We start from the raw sequence: 23,784 nt of genomic DNA on the forward strand, positions 1-23,784 counted from the left end.
ATATTGACTATAACATATGAAACTAAACAATTCTTCAAGTTTGCCACTTAATTTCATCTTAAACTTCATTTATATCTTGACGATTACAATATGCGTTCAAAAATCTTTCATAATTCTTGAAAACACCTCAATCGAAAGGATGAACCAACTGCACTTCATCCACGGAAGAAAAGATTTATGCATATAGTTATGCACCTGAAAACTCTCGGAAACTGAATAAACGTTTAACACATAGCTATGTTAATTCCTTTAGTGTTATTATTACCCAAAATAACTTTGCAATCCCTTTCCAAATTTTCCAATTTTGTCATAGCTCCAGCAAATCAACTTTGACTTTCGTTCGGATTAAACTTATTATAACTTGATTTATAAGCCTACCTTTCATCATCATTATCGGGGAACTGTTTATACTTCACCACATTAACAGAAACTTATCAGGAACTTCATTACTCATCGACTTAAGTTCTCCGAAGAATCATTATATTTGTTCGTTAAAACCCTATCATGTATTTATCTGCATCTTGTAACAAGAATTGCCATACCAATTACTGGGAATCAGCAACTCTGTATTGTGAGTCTCACAACGTTTCCACATCAACAGTTATATGTATCCATATAACATTTATCTCTTAGAACTATGATCTTCCATTCTGAAATTCTGAAAAGCACTCAGTCCACGAATCAATACTCCGATCATTGAAAAAGTTGAAGGAGCAACAAAAACTGTAAACGACCATAACCGTTGAAGGCATGATAATACAGAATGGATGGTTGGAAAACTCTCAATAGAAAATTTAGTACCGAAAAATGGATTATGCGAAACTATGAAGGAAGCCGTGGACAAATTACAAAGAATAAGTTTGACTTCAAAGAATCCAAATGATTCAATACCTGCAGAAGTTTTTAATGAATATCTTGCTCCTTACTCTAAACTCTTGCGGACAATATTCTTCATCATCCTCTGATCTTAGAAATTCCAAGATATCATCGTATCTTTCATTATAAATATCCTCCATATTTTTGAAGATATTTTCATAACTATTCTTATCTGAATCATTAATCTATTAGTGCTATCAGTGTTACATCATATAGAAACTGTTAGTTTCTATATTCTGTAAACTTTCGAGCGTAAAATATAAATGTTATTGAAGTAATGTTGGGAACTGATGCATGATTTAGTATAATATAATGACACTTGATCAACGTGATTATATTACAGTAGGTCATGCTGAGTTTCTAATGGAACGTGATGATTCACAGATCATAACGTCATCATGTGCCATGTTACATAACTCTTTCATTCTGCTTAACTTCTGAACATATCAAGAAAGTATATTCTTGATAGTTCTATTCTCAGTGATTCTGGTAATTTGACAAATCAAATTGTGCTAATACATTAGTTCTTATTTAGAACACGATGTTTATTCAAAATTCCATACTTACGAGTTCTGGACCGTTACTCGCTTTATTAGAGGTCGGGAGGATAATAAAAAGGCAAAGAGCTTCAAAATATAAGAGAAAATATAAAGCCCAATAACAACACGGAGGTTACAAACCATGGATATTATAGGAATAGCAATATAAAGACACGGCATAATTAAGAATAGTATCACCCCAAGGTTATATTAAAAGTAAATAGATTTTTCTGGTGGAAGATTGAAAAGAAGGATGACAGAAATGATAATTAGGAAAATATTAGGGATTAGAACTGGACTAAGCATTTTCACAATCTTTTGGATGTATGAACTAAGAAAGAAAGTATAGGAATGGTGAAAATAATGGAATGGAGGAGTTTAATTTATAATGGAAATATCAGACATAGTAATCGAGGCAGATCACCGTATTTAATTATAGAGATCTTAATTTCCTTACTCACCGAAGATTCAAATCTTTTAGATTTCGAAGATTTTCTTTAAATTCCTTGAATTCCGGAATTCAACCATGACTAGTCAAAAGTTATGATGAAACTTGTCTTTCTTATTTCACTCTTTTGTAATAACTTCACTTGTACGCTTCGTATAATCGAATCGTTTTGGCTATAGTACTCAATGATGATGAAACTTTATTTATCAATTCATATTCGTCATGAAAACATTTTTATTGTTAGCCATGACCACCTCACTCAAATTTCGGGACGAAATTTCTTTAACGGGTAGGTACTGTGATGACCCGGAAATTTCCGACAAAATTTAAACTTAATCTTCATATAATTTCGATACGATAAGCAAAGTCTGTAATGTTGAGTCTTGGAAATTTTGAAACTATGTTTATATATTCAATTGACCTTTTGACGGTTCCCAACGATTCACGAACAACTATTTGTAAATAGATTCATATATATTTAAGTATGTATGTATATATATATATATATATATATATATATATATATATATATATATATATATATATATATATATATATGTACATGAATATAAATTGTAAATATATAAGATTAAATATTAAATTTATCTATTTGAAAACATATATTTAATGTATTTAATTATATAATAAAACCTGAATCTATATATATATAAAGTATATTAAAAATAAATATTAAATGATTGTAATACTCGTCTAATGTTCTGATTGATATTAAGCAAGTTAAATTCAAACATATGTAATTTCAAAATAAACGGTAATCCGAAAATGAATTCTATAAATTTTAGGCTTACTAAAAATGTATTTAGGACCTAGATATTAAATTTTAGCACTTTTTATATTTTACCCACAAATTAGAGGGACAGTTGATGTAAATTTTATTTATTAAATTAATGACTGAATTTTATACCATAATGACCTAAATAAATAAAGATACTTAAATTAAAATTTTGGGATTTTTTCGAAGACTTTTATTCGACCCTGATTTCAAATAGTGCACGATACACGGGCCGTGGAGAGTGTCGGCAGAATGAATCATTGTAATGGCTTACTGTTTCGTTCACCAAACTTTCACCAAACACATGTTAAAATTATTATTATTAGTATATATTATAATTATTATTAATTATTAATAATTATTATTAATATTATATAACATCTTATATATATATATATATATATATATATATATATATATATATATATATATATATATATATATATATATATATATATATATATATATATATATATATATATATATACATTTAAAATTAATTAAATAAAATAAAAAGAGAAATAATTTATGCAAAATCAGTTAACCTTTAACATCTAATAGGTTCTATTTTCTCTGCATGTGATTTTTCCTTGTCTACCACTTACACTAAATAACAATTGAGTTTACTGCTTAAGTTATGGAATAACATCATCTTGATTGTTTATATAATACGTATATCTGCAACTAGTTGAGAGGAAAAACAAATATATTTTTTTTTTACAAAACCATTACCCTCTGTCGCCATAACTCTTAATTGATATCTCAAATTCAAATCAATTTTTTTTAAAAATCCAAGAATGCAGATGTGTTAGGATTCATATAGATGAACTATCTGCAAAATTTCAGATTTTAACTCTTCCAATCGAGTATGAATTTTTGAGTCAAAAACTTATGAACAAAAAGTCAAAATATATGTTCTAGGTAAAATTTGAACTTCCTGATTGTTTTAAGTTAAAATTAATGATTTAGATAGTTTCTAGTAATCATTTACAACTTATTTCATTTTTTAATCGTGAGCTATAACAGTCTTAAATTCTAGTTCAATGTTTGAGTTCATGTTCATGAACTTTGAAAAAGCAATTGATCAAATTCGAATAAACTTGCAAAATCTAATAATGCAATGTTGTTAGGAATCGTTCACCTAAAATTTTTGCAAAGCCTCACATCCCAATTCCTAATAACGAATCCAAATTTTAGAGTCAAAGTTTTAAATTGAAAAAGTCAACTTTTGTTCTTAAATCAAATTCGAAATTTCTGTTATGTTTCAAGTTAATTGGATGATCTGGGAAGTTTATAAGAATGATATCAAAACTTTTTCATGTTGTAACAATTGTTCAAATCATGCTCGAAACTTGAAAACATTTTTTTTTCTTCCTAAGAAGCTGCGACAGCAGCATGTTTTTTTTATTTTTTTATATTTTTTTTCTTTTTGCTTGCTGAACAAATACATCAACTAAATATAATTTTTTTTTGGTTTAAAACCTTGCAAATCGAATCACACTTTAATTTGTTGTAGTGAGCAATCGACTCCATCCCTGGTCAACTAGTGTAATGGGGAAGATGATAAGTAAATATAGTTTATATTTAATTGTTTGGGATATAAATCAGAGAAATAGCAAATGGGTCAGTGGTCTGGGGTGTTGTGGGTGAGCGGGTGGTCGCGGGTTCGAGTCTCATCCGGGACATTTTTTTTAGACAAGATTTCTAAAGGGTATACACATTTACTTCTAGTTCTATTATCATTATTGTTATTAATTATTAATTGTTATGATTATTAGTATTATTATTATTATTATTATTATTATTATTATTATTATTATTATTATTATTATTATTATTATTATTATTATTATTATTATTATTATTATTATTATTATTATTATTATTATTATTATTATTATTATTATTTTTAGTTAGTATTATAGTGTTATTATTATATTTATTACTATCATCAATACAATTAATATTATTATCACTATATTTAGTACTAAGTATGATCATTATGTATTATTAAGTGTTATTATGCAAATTGTTATTATTAACATTAATATTAGCATTTTTATCTTATATATAGTTATTATTGGCATTAATATCATTAAGTATTATTATCATTAATATTAGTATACTAGTAGTACCCTTTCAACATAAATTTTAGTATTATCAATTATGATCATTAAAATTTCTATTAAAACGATATTTATTATTAAACTTATCATTACTATTGAAAATACTATTTTTTACTAAAACTGTTATTTTTACTTATCATCATTAATAAAATTACCGTTTTTATTAAAATTACTATTATCAGTATTATTATTATCCTTAAACTAGTATTACTACAATTGATAATCTTACAAAACAAAAGATATATTTTTATATAAATACAAATATACTTATTAAATAAAGTATACTAATACTACATAAAAATTTCGTCTTAACTAGTAACATTAATTAAATATCAAATAAGTATTATAACGTAAAGAAAGTATTAATAAAATTATATATATAAAAATATTAATCTTAATACATACAATAATAAGTATACACTTGTTTGATTACGATTATCTGTTTTAATATATATATATATACAAATGTTATAGGTTCGTGAATCCGAGGCTAACCCTGCATTGTTCAATTGTCGTCATATGTATTTTTACTACAAAATACAGTTCAGTGAGTTTCATTACTCCCTTTTTAAATGCTTTTGCAATATATATTTTTGGGACTGAGAATACATGCGCTTTTATAAATGATTTACAAAATAGACACAAGTACGTGAAACTACATTCTATGGTTGAATTATCGAAATCGAATATATCCCTTTTTATTAAGTCTGGTAATCTAAGAATTAGGGAACAGATACCCTAATTGACGCGAATCCTAAAGATAGATCTATTGGGCCTAACAAACCCCATCCAAAGTACCGGATGCTTTAGTACTTCGAAATTTATATCATATCCGAAGGGTTTCCCGGAATGATAGGGGATATTCTTATATGCATCTTGTTAATGTCGGTTACAAGGTGTTCACCATTTGAATGATATTCTTGTCTCTATGCATGGGACGTATATTTATGAGAAATGAAAATCTTGTGGTCTATTAAAATGATGGAAATAATTATTTATGTTAAACTAATGAACTCACCAACCTTTTAGTTGACACTTTAAAGCATGTTTATTCTCAGGTATGCAAGAAATCTTCCGCTATGCTTTTGCTCATTTTAGAGACATTACTTGTAGTCATTCATGTCATATTTCAAAAGACGTTGCATTCGAGTCATCGAGTTCATCAAGATTATTATTAAGTCAATTATAGTTGGATATATTATGAAATGATATGCATGCCGTCAACTTTTGATGGAATGAAATTTGTCTTTTAAAAATCGAATGCAATGTTTGTAAAATGTATCATATAGAGGTCAAGTACCTCGCGATGTAACCAAATGTAACGTATTCGTCCAGATGGATTAGGATGGGTCGTTTCATATCTTTAGGATTCGCATCAATTGGTCCCAATTATCATAAACACCAATTCTTAGGCTAACAAGCTAAAAAGGGGCATATTCGATTTTGATAATCCAACCATAGAATGTAGTTTCGATTACTTGTGTTTATTTCGTAAAATATTTATAAAAGCAGCGCATGTATTCTCAGTCCCAAAAATATATATTGCAAAAGCATTTAAAAAGGGAGTAAATGAAACTCACTATAATGTATTTTGTAGTAAAAATACATATGACGACATTGAACAAGTGTAGGTTTGGCCTCGGATTCACGAACCTATATCATTCATATATATATAATAAAACATATACTTGTAATCGAAAAAATATATATATTATTATTAGTGATATAATTTTTATATTAATAACTTATATATTTCATTATTTAATTAAGTATATTCATTTTATAAATTTTTAAAAAGATATAGTTATGTATATTAAATATATTTTTATATGAAGATCATTTGTTTGTGAATTTAATAATTATGATAATACTAATATTAGTAATATTATTGATACTATCTAATAGTACTGATAAAAGTGATAATAATAACGTTAATAATGATATTAATAATGATAATAATACTAACTTGTATTATAATAACTATGGTAATAATAATTATAATAATTTTAATAATTCCTTTAAAACATAATTTAATTAAAATTTTAATCATTTTCGTAATATTATTTATATCCAAACTTTCTATATTTATAATCTTAACAATATTATTAAACCTTTATATTCATAGTTATAATAATCATAATCTTCATGTCACATTTCTAAACTGATGGCTAAAGTTTCTATAACATCAATTCATAATCTTATTCATAATAATAATAACAGGAATACTTATATTAATAATAATCTTATAAAATTAATAATAATGATAATAATAATAATATTTAGTGATAATACTAATAATGATAATAATATTAGTAATAATAACAATTATTAATCTTAGCATATATAATAACAATTATAATTACTAATAATAGCAATAATAATAACAATAATAATAATAATAATAACAATAATAATAATAATAATAATAATAATAATAATAATAATAATAATAATAATAATAATAATAATAATAATAATAATAATAATAATAATAATAATAATAATAATAATAATAATAATAATAATAATAATAATAATAATAATAATAATAATAATAATAATAATAATAATGATAAAATTGAAAACTACCTCAAAGAAGTAGCCCTTAAAAAAAATGTCCAGCCCGCGTTTGAACCCGCGACCTCCGCTAACCCGATAACATCCTTAACCACTCCTCTGACTCTGCTTTTTCTGATTTAATTATCTCCTAACTTCCTTTTAACCTTTGACTGTTTCCATTTTCATAATCCAATCATCATCATACCATAATCATGACCATGATCGTGATTATCATCTCCATTAATTTATTCATCGTTTTATTATACTCGTATCATCATTATCTCAACTCTATCATCATCTTCATCGTATACAAAAACATACGACATCATCATCTTTGTTTTAGTTTATCATTTCTCATCTAATCGTCATCATAAACTTAATCATAAACATAATCATGATGTGATCAATATCTACATGAAATCTTAATCATTCTTCATCACCTCCAAACCTAGTATTATCAATATCTACCGGGGAAAAAAAATATTTACTACCATGAGTTCTTACGGCCCTCTTAAAAAAGGATATCGACCCAACAGGAAGCATACGGTGGATCTCGGCCCAATCAACACTTACACAGCCCAACACTCCAACTGAATCACTCGGCCCAACTAGGAAGTATTATTTAGCCCTCGGCCCATTCAGTGGTTTGATTAAAATAGAATAAAAAGCCGTTTAAAAATATTTTGTTGGGATTAGAATCCAATACATGTCCCCATCCTTAAACCCACGTCACATTCCATTATCAAAATTATAACAGGAAAATACCAGCTGGAAAAGGAGAAAATGCCATCTTTATCATCGTCATTTCAATTATCGTAATCATCATTCTTCATCGAGCAGTAAACAAATAGCATACCAGGAATATATCGTGCATCAGGAAACAAATAAATAAATAAATAAATAGGGTGTTGATCGAACAGTAATAATCCTCGATGGTTCCGGTGATGATGGTGTTCAAACAAAAATATAATAAATAAAGAGCAGAAGTATAGCAGTGACAATGGTTATTGGATTGAGTCCCAAGGAAGCAGAAAGAACAAATGGGTATTGGTTGGTTTGTCTATGGCTAAAATGAAAGAAGGAGAAAAGAAAAATATATATATATATAAATATATAGATCATGATAGAATGGTGGCGGGTTTGGGTTCGAATAGAATAGAAAACAGAAACGTAAGTACTGCAGTAGCTGTAGCAACAATTCGAAACAGATTAAAGCAGGTGGTGTTGGTCTGATCACGACAAAAATATGGAAGAGAGAGATATGGAGATGGGTGTTGTCGATGGTTTTGTAGGTGGTTTTCTAAACGGGTTTGGTGACGATTTGGTAGTGAACAACAATAGATTAAGGGGTGTTCTCGAATGGAAATAGTGTGTGTATGTATTTGTTGAACGGAACATGAACCTAAAACAGGAAGGAGTAAAGTTGCAGTTTCATTTGATCGTAAGTGGATAGTGATTGGGCAGGGTTCTTGGAGTAGATAACAGCGGCAAAGGAAGTGGCAACTGACAGTTAGTGATGATGGTAATGAGGTTGGGTGGTTGTTAACATAAACGAATTAGTGAGAGAGAGGATGAGAGAGATAGAGGGTGACGGTTAGATGGTTGTACATGGTGGTTGCTCCGGTAGCGATGAATGTAATCAAAGTGGGACTGTGATGAAGATATGGGTGGGTTCGATGATGGTGGTTTCAAAAATATTCGACTAACCGAAAGCATGGCAAGGATGGTGATTATTTGGTGTTGTCTAAACAAGATAGTGTTTAGGCCTAATAGTAGCATCGAAAGTTTTCAGTTTATTGGTGTGTAGTCGAATAAGAAAGGTAGCACAAGTGTTAACCCAATTCTCAGTAGTATGTTTGTGTGATTTAAGAAAGTAGTATGTTTGTGTGATTTAAGAAACTGAAATATATAACTTCATATGTATCATTCATGTATGTGTAAATGTCAAGACATGTGGGTCCAAAATCAAAAAAAATCTCATCTATATTGTAGTTTATTATGTTCGTGGTTTATAATTTGTATGTGCATGTGTGTATGATTTGAGTGGGGAACATAGAAAAGCAAGCACATAACTTTAAATAATAATAATTTAGTAATAAATATTAGTACATCAATTGAAAACATGATAAAACTGTAAACACATTAGCCACCTCAGTTTTGTTATATGTGCCGACACTTTCATTAGGATATTATTTCATACTCCGTTGATTATCAGTGGCGGATAAAATGTCCTCTGAAAATTCCCATATTTTTAAATTAAATATCTTTATTTATATATAGATATGTTTTGAATAATAGTTATTGTAATATCCTATTTTTATTTTATTTCACATAATTACATATAACAACGACATATAATATTACATTTCCAATTATTATTTATCTATATATATACACACATATCTATTTACAATTAATTGTTCGTGAATTGTCAAAACTGGTCGAAGGGTAATTGATTACATGAATATTGTTCCAAAATTTTTGAGACTCAACATTATAGACTTTGCTTATCATGTCGAAATCATATAAAGATAAAGTTTAAATTTGATCGGAAATTTCCGGGTTGTCACACGCATGAGGTTCTTGTTTTATTTCCATGCAATGCATGGTCCAGAATTCCAGAAATGAATTTGGGCTTCGACAGCTTCGGCCCAGTTTCTAATTTTTATTATTTTTTTATGATTTATAGAAAATATTTATATAAAATATAATAAACTTATATTTTAAAAGAATTAAAATAGAAATAGTTTTATAAACTAAATATTAAAAATATAACTTATATATATATATATATATATTTTATTTTTCTATTTTATATATTTAAAACTTATAAAAAATTATATTTTTACAAAAATAGATTAAAACTTTTAATTTTTTAGAATATATCGTTTCGATTCGACGTATTGTCCCCGGCAGCGGCGCCAAAAATACTTGATGTGTGCAGCGGTGTATACGAAATACTATTTATATTTTATTACAAAATACTATTAAATACGATACAATTTACACAAGATATTTATTTATTTATAGAATGGATATACCTAAACCTTGCTACAACACTTATAGGCAGTGTACCTAATCGTAGAGTAGTGTAGTTTTTAGTAAGTTCGGTTCGTTCCATAGGGATCCACTTATTGCGTACACTATATTTTTAAGTAGTATTATTATTATTATTATAAAAGGGGGGGTTTTACCGTTTAATGACCGGTTTGTCGATTTTAAGTCCAAATGCAAAATTAATATAACTTAATTTAAAACGTAAATTAAATGACAATAAATAAAAATGCAATAATTTAAAGTACGATAATTTAAAGTACGATAAATAAAATGACGGTAAATGAAAGTACGATGAGATATAAATTAAAAGAATTATGCTTATTTAAACTTCCGTAATCATGATGTTTGACGTGTTGATTTTAATTTCTTACCAAGGGTTAATTGTCCTTTGTCCTGGATTATTTGATATGTCCATCTGATTTTGTCCATAATAGTCCATCGGTTATAATTATAAAGTGCGGGAGTCTTCGCCAAATTAACCTTATAACCGAAGTCAAATATTTCAACTAATTGGGGATTTAAACTGTAACAAGGTCTTAATACTTTGTTAATGATTACACCAAGTTATCGACTGCGTGTAATCCAAGGTTTTAATACTTTGTTAACAATTACACCAATTACCCTTGAATGTAATCCACCTCTGTTTTAATGAGTCCATTGACTATTAATCCATCCCCGTGTCCGGTCAAATGAACAATTATTCATATTTATAAATATCCCGCCCACCGTACCCAGTCAAGCGTATATGGTTATATATAAATACTTCAAATTATAAATCTCTATATTAAATTAACGAGATATCATTTAGTTAATATAAAGCCCATTAATAGCCCATAGTCTAATTTCCACAAGTGTCGGTCTTTTGTCCAAACCCCAATTATGGTCCAAATCCCAATAACCCCGTCTTTAATATTTAGTCCAACATCACGATTACTTCGGCTTAAATAAGCATAATAATAACTTAGCTACGAGACATTAATTTAAAAAGGTTGAACATAACTTACAATGAGTATTAATCGTGTAGTGTTACACTGACAGAGTTTCGACTTACAAAACCTTAAAACATTTGCTACAATAACCTTATTATTATTAACTTAATATTAAAATTATAAAATATAAATATAAATATAAATATATTGAGAGAGAGTAAGAGATCAGTGATGATGGTGTACTCTAACTCGTCGAATTTCGCTGCTATTTATAGAACCTGGCCACACTGTTACAGCCATGCGATCGCATGCGATTAAGGCATCCAGGCCATGCGATCGCATGGCCAGCTGGATCAGATATTTTGGCTTTTAAAAACGTGGGCTGCTCGATCAAATTAATATATATAATATAATATATATAATTTTATATAATTATATATATATTATATTATATTCTTGTGCATAGTTGACTCGTAATTTTAGGTCCGTTGACTCGCATGTTGATGCTTGGTTCATGTTTCGGTTTCGGATTTTCGAACGTCTTTTCGTACGCTTAGATATCTTGTACTTTTCATTCCGCAACTTGTACTCTTGTAATTTTTTTAGACGTTTCTCATCAATAAATTGAACCACTTAGATTGTACTTTGTACATTTGAGCTTTTTGGTCATTTGCGTCTTCAAATCGTCGATTCTGTCTTTTGTGTTCACCTTTTATTATTTAAACGAATATCACTTGTAAATAGAACAATTGCAACTAAAAGCTTGTCTTTCTGGAAGGATAATGCTATGAAATATGTGTTCGTTTTTAGCATTATCAATCTACCTTATCCTTTTTCGCTTCAAGTTTAGAGAGAGAGAGAGAGAGAGATTTCTTGTGTAAGAAAGCCCAAATCGAGGAGGAAGAAGGTTGACTCGGGTCAAAGCGCGTGTTTTAAAGTTGTTCATCTAGTCCCATGATATCGCATATTTTATACACGTTTTCCTTAGCGATATCGATCATAATTTAGTCCGTTCGGATACGATTTGGTGTTTATTTTGATAATATTGAGAATGTTCGAGTTTGAAGAGCTATTTATAGAAGAGATGCGATTTTTGAAGTTTTTGAGGCATTTTGTTGATCGGTTGTTATTATTGGGGCACCGAGGATTAAAACGTTAAGTACTTGTTGGTTAATGAGGCGGTGAGTTAGTTAAAGTAAGGAAAAAGAGATAAATAAACGTGAGAATTAATTTCAGTTGTTTGTCGCGGCGCGAAGAATGAGGTCGCGGCGCGACTTTTAACTTGTTTCCAGATCAGAACATGGGTTTTAAAAGGTTCCAATTCGTGTGCTTTGTCGCGGTGTGACAATTGGGGTCGCGGCGCGACGGTTCTGTCAGTCCAGATTATTTGGCAGGTATTTAAGGTCCGAAAAATACCCTAATTAAACATTCTTCCATCCAGACGAATTGTGGCAGCTTTTGGGCGATTTTTGGTGATTTTTGAAGAACTCCAGGATCATTCAATCACTTCAATCATTCCAGATTCAACCTTCAATCAGTTCATCATCCGCGATTGCTTATTTAATTAGGTTGATTTCTTTGTCATAAACAATGAATTCTTTCCTTTATTTATTTGTGATTTTGGTTTTAGCCATGATTGTTGGCTAAGCCTTTAATGTTTGTCTAGATTGAATATTTGCATGTGTTTGGATGATACTTTAATGTTTTATTGATTAATGCATGATAATTATGAGTTTTGATTAAGAACCATGAAATGTCCCGTTCTTATTGATTAAAAACGTTCCATATTAATTGATTTCGTTGCGAGGTTTTGACCTCTATATGAGACGTTTTTCAAAGACTGCATTCATTTTTAAAACAAACCATAACCTTTATTTTATAAATAAAGGTTTAAAAAGCTTTACGTAGATTATCAAATAATGATAATCTAAAATATCCTGTTTACACACGACCATTACATAATGGTTTACAATACAAATATGTTACATCAAAATCAGTTTCTTGAATGCAGTTTTTACACAATATCATACAAACATGGACTCCAAATCTTGTCCTTATTTTAGTATGCAACAGCGGAAGCTCTTAGTATTCACCTGAGAATAAACATGCTTTAAACATCAACAAAAATGTTGGTGAGTTATAGGTTTAACCTATATATATCAAATCGTAACAATAGACCACAAGATTTCATATTTCAATACACATCCCATACATAGAGATAAAAATCATTCATATGGTGAACACCTGGTAATCGACATTAACAAGATGCATATATAAGAATATCCCCATCATTCCGGGACACCCTTCGGATATGATATAAATTTTGAAGTACTAAAGCATCCGGTACTTTGGATGGGGTTAGTTAGGCCCAATAGATCTATCTTTAGGATTCGCGTCAATTAGGGTGTCTGTTCCCTAATTCTTAGATTACCAGACTTCATAAAAAGGGGCATATTCGATTTCGATAATTCAACCATAGAATGTAGTTTCACGTACTTGTGTCTATTTTGTAAATCATTTATAAAACCTGCATGTATTCTCATCCCAAAATTATTAGATTTTAAAAGTGGGACTATAACTCACTTTCACAGATTTTTACTTCGTCGGGAAGTAAGACTTGGCCACTGGTTGATTCACGAACCTATAACAATATATACATATATATCAAAGTATGTTCAAAATATATTTACAACACTTTTAATATATTTTGATGTTTTAAGTTTATTAAGTCAGCTGTCCTCGTTAGTAACCTACAACTAATTGTTCACAGTTAGATGTACAGAAATAAATCGATAAATATTATCTTGAATCAATCCACGACCCAGTGTATACGTATCTCAGTATTGATCACAACTCAAACTATATATATTTTGGAATCAACCTCAACCCTGTATAGCTAACTCCAACATTCACATATAGAGTGTCTATGGTTGTTCCGAAATATATATAGATGTGTCGACATGATAGGTCGAAACATTGTATACGTGTCTATGGTATCTCAAGATTACATAATATACAATACAAGTTGATTAAGTTATGGTTGGAATATATTTGTTACCAATTTTCACGTAGCTAAAATGAGAAAAATTATCCAATCTTGTTTTACCCATAACTTCTTCATTTTAAATCCGTTTTGAGTGAATCAAATTGCTATGGTTTTATATTGAACTCTATTTTATGAATCTAAACAGAAATGTATAGGTTTATAGTTGGAAAAATAAGTTACAAGTCGTTTTTGTAAAGGTAGTCATTTCAGTCGAAAGAACGACGTCTAGATGACCATTTTAGAAAACATACTTCCGCTTTGAGTTTAACCATAATTTTTGGATATAGTTTCATGTTCATAATAAAAATCATTTTCCCAGAATAACAACTTTTAAATCAAAGTTTATCATAGTTTTTAATTAACTAACCCAAAACAGCCCGCGGTGTTACTACGACGGCGTAAATCCGATTTTACGATGTTTTTCTTGTTTCCAGGTTTTAAATCATTAAGTTAGCATATCATATAGATATAGAACATGTGTTTAGTTGATTTTAAAAGTCAAGTTAGAAGGATTAACTTTTATTTGCGAACAAGTTTAGAATTAACTAAACTATGTTCTAGTGATTACAAGTTTAAACCTTCGAATAAGATAGCTTTATATGTATGAATCGAATGATGTTATGAACATCATTACTATCTCAAGTTCCTTGGATAAACCTACTGGAAATGAGAAAAATAGATCTAGCTTCAAAGGATCCTTGGATGGCTTGAAAGTTCTTGAAGCAGAATCATGACACGAAAACAATTTCAAGTAAGATTTCCACTCGAAATAAGATTGTTATAGTTATAGAAATTGAATTAAAGTTTGAATATGATTATTACCTTGTATTAGAAAGATAACCTACTGTAAGTAACAAAGGTTTATTGATCTTGGATGATTACTTGGAATGGATTTAGAAAACTTAGAAGTAAACTTGCAATCTTGGAAGTATTCTTGATCATTGGTGTATGGATTAGATATAAAGGATATGTAATTTTGTTTTCATGTAAATAAGTCATGAATGATTACTCATATTTTTGTAATTTTATGAGATATTTCATGCTAGTTGCCAAATGATGGTTCCCACATGTGTTAGGTGACTCGTATGAGCTGCTAAGAGCTGATCATTAGAGTGTATATACCAATAGTACATACATCTAAAAGCTGTGTATTGTACGAGTAAGAATACGGGTGCATACGAGTAGAATTGTTGATGAAACTGAACGAGGATGTAATTGTAAGCATTTTTGTTAAGTAGAAGTATTTTGATAAGTGTCTTGAAGTCTTTCAAAAGTGTATGAATACATATTAAAGCACTACATGTATATACATTTTAACTGAGTCGTTAAGTCATCGTTAGTCGTTACATGTAAATGTTGTTTTGAAACCTTTAGGTTAACGATCTTGTTGAATGTTGTTAACCCATTGTTTATTATAACAAATGAGATGTTAAATTGTTATATTATCATGATATTATGATATATAATATATCTTAGTATGATATATATACAGTTAAATGTCGTTACAACGATAATCGTTACATATATGTCTCGTTTCGAAACCATTAAGTTAGTAGTCTTATTTTTACATATGTATTTCATTGTTAATACACTTAATAATATATTTACTTATCATTTAACTTAATTAACCAAGTGTATCAATATCTTAATATGATTCATATGTACCTAGTAAGACGTTGTTATAACGATAATCGTTATATATATCGTTTTCGAGTTTCTTAAATTAATAGTCTCATTTTTATGTATATAACTCATTGTTAAAATACCTAATGAGATACATACTTATAATAAAATCATGTTAACTATATATATAACCATATATATGTCATCGTATAGTTTTTACAAGTTTTAACGTTCGTGAATCACCGGTCAACTTGGGTGGTCAATTGTCTATATGAAACCTATTTCAATTAATCAAGTCTTACCAAGTTTGATTGCTTAACATGTTGGAAACACTTAATCATGTAAATAACAATTTCATTTAATATATATATAAACATGGAAAAGTTCGGGTCACTACAGTACCTACCCGTTAAATAAATTTCGTCCCGAAATTTTAAGCAGTTGGAGGTGTTGACGTATCTTCTGGAAATAAATGCGGGTATTTCTTCTTCATTTGATCTTCACGCTCCCAGGTGAACTCGGGTCCTCTACGAGCATTCCAGCAAACCTTAACAATCGGTATCTTGTTTTGTTTAAGTCTCTTAACCTCACGATCCATTATTTCGACGGGTTCTTCAATGAATTGAAGTTTTTCATTGATTTGGATTTCGTCCAATGGAATAGTGAGATCTTCTTTAGCAAAACATTTCTTCAAATTTGAGACGTGAAAAGTGATATGTACAGCCGCGAGTTGTTGAGGTAGCTCCAGTTGGTAAGCTACTGGTCCGACACGATTTATAATCTTGAATGGTCCAATGTACCTTGGATTTAGTTTCCCCCGTTTACCAAATCGAACAATGCCTTTCCAAGGTGAAACCTTAAGCATGACCAGCTCTCCAATTTCAAACTCTATATTTTTTTTTTACTGTCCGCGTAGCTCTTTTGTCCACTCTTGGCGGTTTTCAATCTTTGTTGAATTTGGATGATTTTCTCGATAGTTTCTTGTATTATCTCAGGACCCGTAATCTGTCTATCCCCCACTTCACTCCAAAAAATTGGAGACCTGAACTTTCTACCATAAAGTGCTTCAAACGGCGCCATCTCAATGCTTGAATGGTAGCTGTTGTTGAAGGAAAATTCTGCTAACGGTAGATGTCGATCCCAACTATTTCCAAAATCAATAACACAAGCTCGTAGCATGTCTTCAAGCGTTTGTATCGTCCTTTCGCTCTGCCCATCAGTTTGTGGATGATATGCAGTACTCATGTCTAGACGAGTTCCCAATGCTTGCTGTAATGTCTGCCAGAATCTTGAAATAAATCTGCTATCCCTATCAGAGATAATAGAGATTGGTATTCCATGTCTGGAGATGACTTCCTTCAAATACAGTCATGCTAACTTCTCCATCTTGTCATCTTCTATTATTGGCAGGAAGTGTTCTGACTTGGTGAGACGATCAACTATTACCCAAATAGTATCATAACCACTTGCAGTTCTTGGCAATTTAGTAATGAAATCCATGGTAATGTTTTCCCATTTCCATTCCGGGATTTCAGGTTGTTGTAGTAGACCTGATGGTTTCTGATGTTCAGCTTTGACCTTAGAACACGTCAAACATTCTCCTACATATTTAGCAATATCGGCTTTCATACCTGGCCACCAAAAATGTTTCTTAAGATCCTTGTACATCTTCCCCATTCCAGGATGTATTGAGTATCTGGTTTTATGAGCTTCTCTAAGTACCATTTCTCTCATATCTCCAAATTTTGGTACCCAAATTCTTTTAGCCCTATGCAGGGTTTCGTCTTCCCGAATATTAAGATGCTTCTCCGATCCTTTGGGTATTTCATCCTTTAAATTTCCCTCTTTTAAAACTCCTTGTTGCGCCTCCTTTATTTGAGTAGTAAGGTTAGTGTGAATCATTATATTCATAGATTTTACTCGAATGGGTTCTCTGTCCTTTCTGCTCATGGCGTCGGCTACCACATTTGAATTCCCTGGGTGGTAACGAATCTCAAAGTCGTAATCATTCAACAATTCAATCCACCTATGCTGCCTCATATTCAGTTGTTTCTGATTAAATATGTGTTGAAGACTTTTGTGGTCGGTATATATAATACTTTTGACCCCATATAAGTAGTGCCTCCAAGTCTTTAATGCAAAAACAACCACGCCTAATTCCAAATCATGCGTCGTATAATTTTGCTCGTAAATCTTCAATTGTCTAGACGCATAAGCAATCACCTTCGTTCGTTGCATTAATACACAACCGAGACCTTGCTTTGATGCGTCACAATAAATCACAAAATCATCATTCCCTTCAGGCAATGACAATATAGGTGCCGTAGTTAGCTTTTTCTTCAATAATTGAAACGCCTCCTCTTGTTCATCCTTCCATTCAAATTTCTTCCCTTTATGCGTTAATGCAGTCAAGGGTTTTGCTATTTTGGAGAAATCTTGGATGAATCTTCTGTAGTAACCAGCCAATCCTAAAAATTGACGTATATGCTTCGGAGTTTTTGGGGTTTCCCACTTTTCAACGGTTTCGATCTTTGCCGGGTCCACCTGGATACCTTCTTTGTTCACTATGTGACCGAGGAATTGAACTTCTTCCAACCAAAATGCACACTTTGAAAACTTAGCGTACAGTTTTTCTTTCCTCAATACTTCTAGCACTTTTCTCAAATGTTCTTCGTGCTCTTGATCATTCTTTGAGTAAATAAGTATGTCATCGATGAAAACAATGACAAACTTGTCAAGATATGGCCCACACACTCGGTTCATAAGGTCCATGAACACAGCTGGTGCTTTAGTCAATCCAAACGGCATAACCATAAACTCGTAATGACCATAACGCGTCCTAAAAGCAGTTTTTGGAATATCATCCTCCTTTACTCGCATTTGATGATATCCAGAACGTAAATTGATCTTCGAATAAACCGACGAGCCTTGCAGTTGATCAAATAAGTCGTCAATTCTCGGCAGTGGATAACGGTTTTTGATGGTAAGTTTGTTCAACTCTCTGTAGTCAATACACAACCTAAATGTACCATTCTTCTTCTTGACAAACAAAACAGGAGCTCCCCATGGTGATGTGCTTGGTCGAATGAAACCACGTTCTAATAGTTCTTGCAGTTGGCTTTGCAGTTCTTTCATCTCACTGGGTGCGAGTCTATAAGGAGCACGAGCTATTGGTGCAGCTCCTGGTACAAGATCTATTTGAAATTCAACAGATTGATGTGGAGGTAGTCCCGGTAATTCTTTCGGAAATACATCAGGAAATTCTTTTGTGACGGGAACATCATTGATGCTCTTTTCTTCAGTTTGTACTTTCTCGACGTGTGCTAGAACAGCATAGCAACCTTTTCTTATTAGTTTTTGTGCCTTCAAATTACTAATAAGATGTAGCTTCATGTTGCCCTTTTCTCCGTACACCATTAAGGGTTCTCCTTCTTCTCGTACAATGCGAATTGCATTTTTATAACATACGATCTCTGCTTTCACCTTCTTCAGCCAGTCCATGCCAACTATTACATCAAAACTCCCTAACTCTACTGGTATCAAATCAATCTTAAATATTTCGCTACCCAGTTTAATTTCTCGATTCCGGCATATATTATCTGCTGAAATTAATTTACCGTTTGCTAATTCGAGTAAAAATTTACTATCCAACGGTGTCAATGGACAACTTAATTTAGCACAAAAATCTCTACTCATATAGCTTCTATCCGCACCCGAATCAAATAAAACGTAAGCAGATTTATTGTCAATAAGAAACGTACCCGTAACAAGCTCCGGGTCTTCCTGTGCCTCTGCCGCATTAATATTGAAAACTCTTCTGCGGCCTTGTCCATTCGTGTTCTCCTGGTTCGGGCAATTTCTAATAATGTGGCCCGATTTTCCACATTTATAACAAACTACATTGGCATAACTTGCTCCGCCATTACTCGTTCCGACACCATTTGTTCCTTTCGTTCTGTTAACCCCTGGTCCATAGACCTCACACTTCGCCGCGCTATGACCATTTCTTTTACACTTGTTGCAAAATTTGGTGCAGAACCCCGAGTGATACTTTTCACACCTTTGGCATAGCTGCTTCTGATTGTTATTGTTGTTGTTGCGGTTGTTATTGTTGTTGGGATGATTGTTGTAGTTGTTGTTGTTGTTGTTGTTGTTGTTGTTGTTGTTGTTGTTGTTGGGCCGTTTTTTGTAGTTGCGATTGATGTTGGGATTGTTGGGATAATTGTTGCGATTATTATTGTAATTGCTGTTGTTGTTGTATTGGTGATTCTTATCACCGTTTTCCTCCCACTTTCTTTTGACTTGCTTCACATTGGCCTCTTCAGCCGTCTGTTCTTTAATTCTTTCCTCAATCTGGTTCACTAGTTTGTGAGCCATTCTACATGCTTGTTGTATGGAGGCGGGCTCGTGTGAACTTATATCTTCTTGGATTCTTTCCGGTAATCCTTTCACAAACGCGTCGATCTTCTCTTCCTCATCTTCGAACGCTCCCGGATACAATAGGCACAATTCTGTGAATTGTCTTTCGTACGTGGTAATATCAAATCCTTGGGTTCATAACCCTCTAAGTTTTGTCTTGAGCTTATTGACCTCGGTTCTGGGACGGTACTTCTTGTTCATCAAGTGCTTGAATGCTGACCACGGTAGTGCGTACACATCATCTTGTCCCACTTGCTCTAGATAGTATTCCACCATGTTAACGCAGAACCTGTGAAGGTATGCGTAGCGTACTTCACTTTGTCCTCTTCAGTACACTTACTTATGGCAAACACCGATTCGACCTTCTCGGTCCACCGTTTCAATCTGATCGGTCCTTCGGTTCCATCAAATTCTAAAGGTTTGCAGGCAGTGAATTCTTTGTAGGTGCATCCTACATGATTTCCTGTACTGCTAGATCCAAGGTTATCGTTGGTATGTAGCGCAGCCTGTACTGCGGCTATGTTTGAAGCTAGAAAAGTACGGAATTCCTCTTCATTCATATTCACTGTGTGTCGAGTAGTCGGTGCCATTTCCTTCAAAATAGTCAAATGGAACAAGTTAATCATACAGAATATTAAGAGTAGTTAATAGTATTTCGTAGCATAATATGAACTCATTTATAAAAGCTTTTTCTTCATATTAGCGTTTTATAAGTTTAAATTCTGGTAGTACCTACCCGTTAAGTTCATACTTAGTAGCTAATATACAATTCAACTACTACAATTCTATATGAAAAACTGATTATAATAATATTTCGCGTTCAAACTTTTATACAATATTTTACAAACTTACAACACCGCTTATTTTACATAAAGCATGAAATATAGCACAAAATAACTTTGATACAATATAGTTGTCAAGATAATTCTAGCTAGTACACAAGTCGTTCAGCAAAGGCAATAAAGACACGTAATTCATACGTCCAGAAACAAGTCATGCATTCTGGTTTTACTAGGACTACTTCCCATCCTTGGTATTGTGGAACATAACCGTTATGGTCGTTGATAAGACAGTGTGTTGTAACGTCGTCAAAGAGACGAGGGTTACGTATTGACCAACAGTCTCGTAATAACCTAAAAACCTCATTTCTTACCCCAATTACCGACTCCGTCACTTGTGGGAACGTTTTGTTTAATAGTTGTAGCCCGATGTTCTTTTTCTCACTTTGGTGAGAAGCGAACATTACTAACCCGTAAGCATAGCATGCTTCTTTATGTTGCATGTTAGCCGCTTTTTCTAAATCATGAAGTCCTATATTCGGATACATTGAGTCAAAATAATTTCTTAACCCGTTGCGTAAAATAGCATTTGGGTTCCCCGCAATATATGCTTCAAAGTAAACATATCGTAACTTATGGGTTTCCCAATGTGATATCCCCCATCTTTCAAACGAAAGTCTCTTATAAACCAAGACATTCTTGGAACGTTCTTCGAATGTCTTACAAACTGATTTCGCCGTAAATAGTTGTGCCGAAGAATTCTGACCGACTCTAGACAAGATTTCATCAATCATGTCTCCGGGTAGGTCTCTTAAAATATTGGGTTGTCTATCCATTTTGTGTTTTTAAACTGTAAAATAGACAAGAGTTAGATTCATAAAAAAAAATACTTATTAATACAAGCAATTTTTACATATATCATAAAGCATAAGCACACTATATTACATATATTACACCACACGAATACAAATATCTTATTCTGACTCGCTCGTTTCTTTTTCTTCGGTTTTGGTTAGTTTTGCCAAGTTTCTAGGGATATATGATGTTCCCCTAATACGAGCTGTCGTTTTCCACAACGGTTTAGAAAAACCTGGTGGTTTAGAGGTTCCCGGGTCATTGTTACAACTTAAGGGCTTCGGGGGTTGAAGATACATATAAAGTTCATCGGGGTTGGAATTAGATTTCTCTATTTTTATGCCCTTTCCCTTATTATTTTCTTTTGCCTTTTTAAATTCAATTGGGGTAATTTCTATAACATCATCGGAATTCTCGTCGGAATCCGATTCATCGGAGAATTGGTAATCCTCCCAATATTTTGCTTCCTTAGCGGAAACACCATTGACCATAATTAACCTTGGTCGGTTGGTTGAGGATTTTCTTTTACTTAACCGTTTTATTATTTCCCCCACCGGTTCTATTTCCTCCTCCGGTTCCTCCTCTTCCGGTTCTGATTCTTCTTCCGGTTCTGATTCTTCTTCCGGTTCTTCTTCGAGAACTTGTGAATCAGTCCAATATATATTCGACTCTTCGTTATTATTAGGTGAGTCAATGGGATTTGTGCTAGAGGTAGACATCTATCACACAATATCAAACATGTTAAGAGATTAATATATCACATAATATATACATGTTAATAATATATAGTTTCCAACAAAAATGTTAAGCAATCATTTTTAAAGAAAACACGGTCGAAGTCCAGACTCACTAATGAATCCTAACAAACTCGATAAGACACACTAATGCAAATTTTCTGGTTCTCTAAGACCAACGCTCTGATACCAACTGAAATGTCCCGTTCTTATTGATTAAAAACGTTCCATATTAATTGATTTCGTTGCGAGGTTTTGACCTCTATATGAGACGTTTTTCAAAGACTGCATTCATTTTTAAAACAAACCATAACCTTTATTTCATAAATAAAGGTTTAAAAAGCTTTACGTAGATTATCAAATAATGATAATCTAAAATATCCTGTTTACACACGACCATTACATAATGGTTTACAATACAAATATGTTACATCGAAATCAGTTTCTTGAATGCAGTTTTTACACAATATCATACAAACATGGACTCCAAATCTTGTCCTTATTTTAGTATGCAACAGCGGAAGCTCTTAGTATTCACCTGAGAATAAACATGCTTTAAACGTCAACAAAAATGTTGGTGAGTTATAGGTTTAACCTATATATATCAAATCGTAACAATAGACCACAAGATTTCATATTTCAATACACATCCCATACATAGAGATAAAAATCATTCATATGGTGAACACATGGTAATCGATATTAACAAGATGCATATATAAGAATATCCCCATCATTCCGGGACACCCTTCGGATATGATATAAATTTCGAAGTACTAAAGCATCCGGTACTTTGGATGGGGTTAGTTAGGCCCAATAGATCTATCTTTAGGATTCGCGTCAATTAGGGTGTCTGTTCCCTAATTCTTAGATTACCAGACTTAATAAAAAGGGGCATATTCGATTTCGATAATTCAACCATAGAATGTAGTTTCACGTACTTGTGTCTATTTTGTAAATCATTTATAAAACCTGCATGTATTCTCATCCCAAAAATATTA

Source organism: Rutidosis leptorrhynchoides, chromosome 4 (genome assembly GCF_046630445.1).
Source record: "Rutidosis leptorrhynchoides isolate AG116_Rl617_1_P2 chromosome 4, CSIRO_AGI_Rlap_v1, whole genome shotgun sequence".
Lineage (NCBI taxonomy): Eukaryota > Viridiplantae > Streptophyta > Magnoliopsida > Asterales > Asteraceae > Rutidosis > Rutidosis leptorrhynchoides.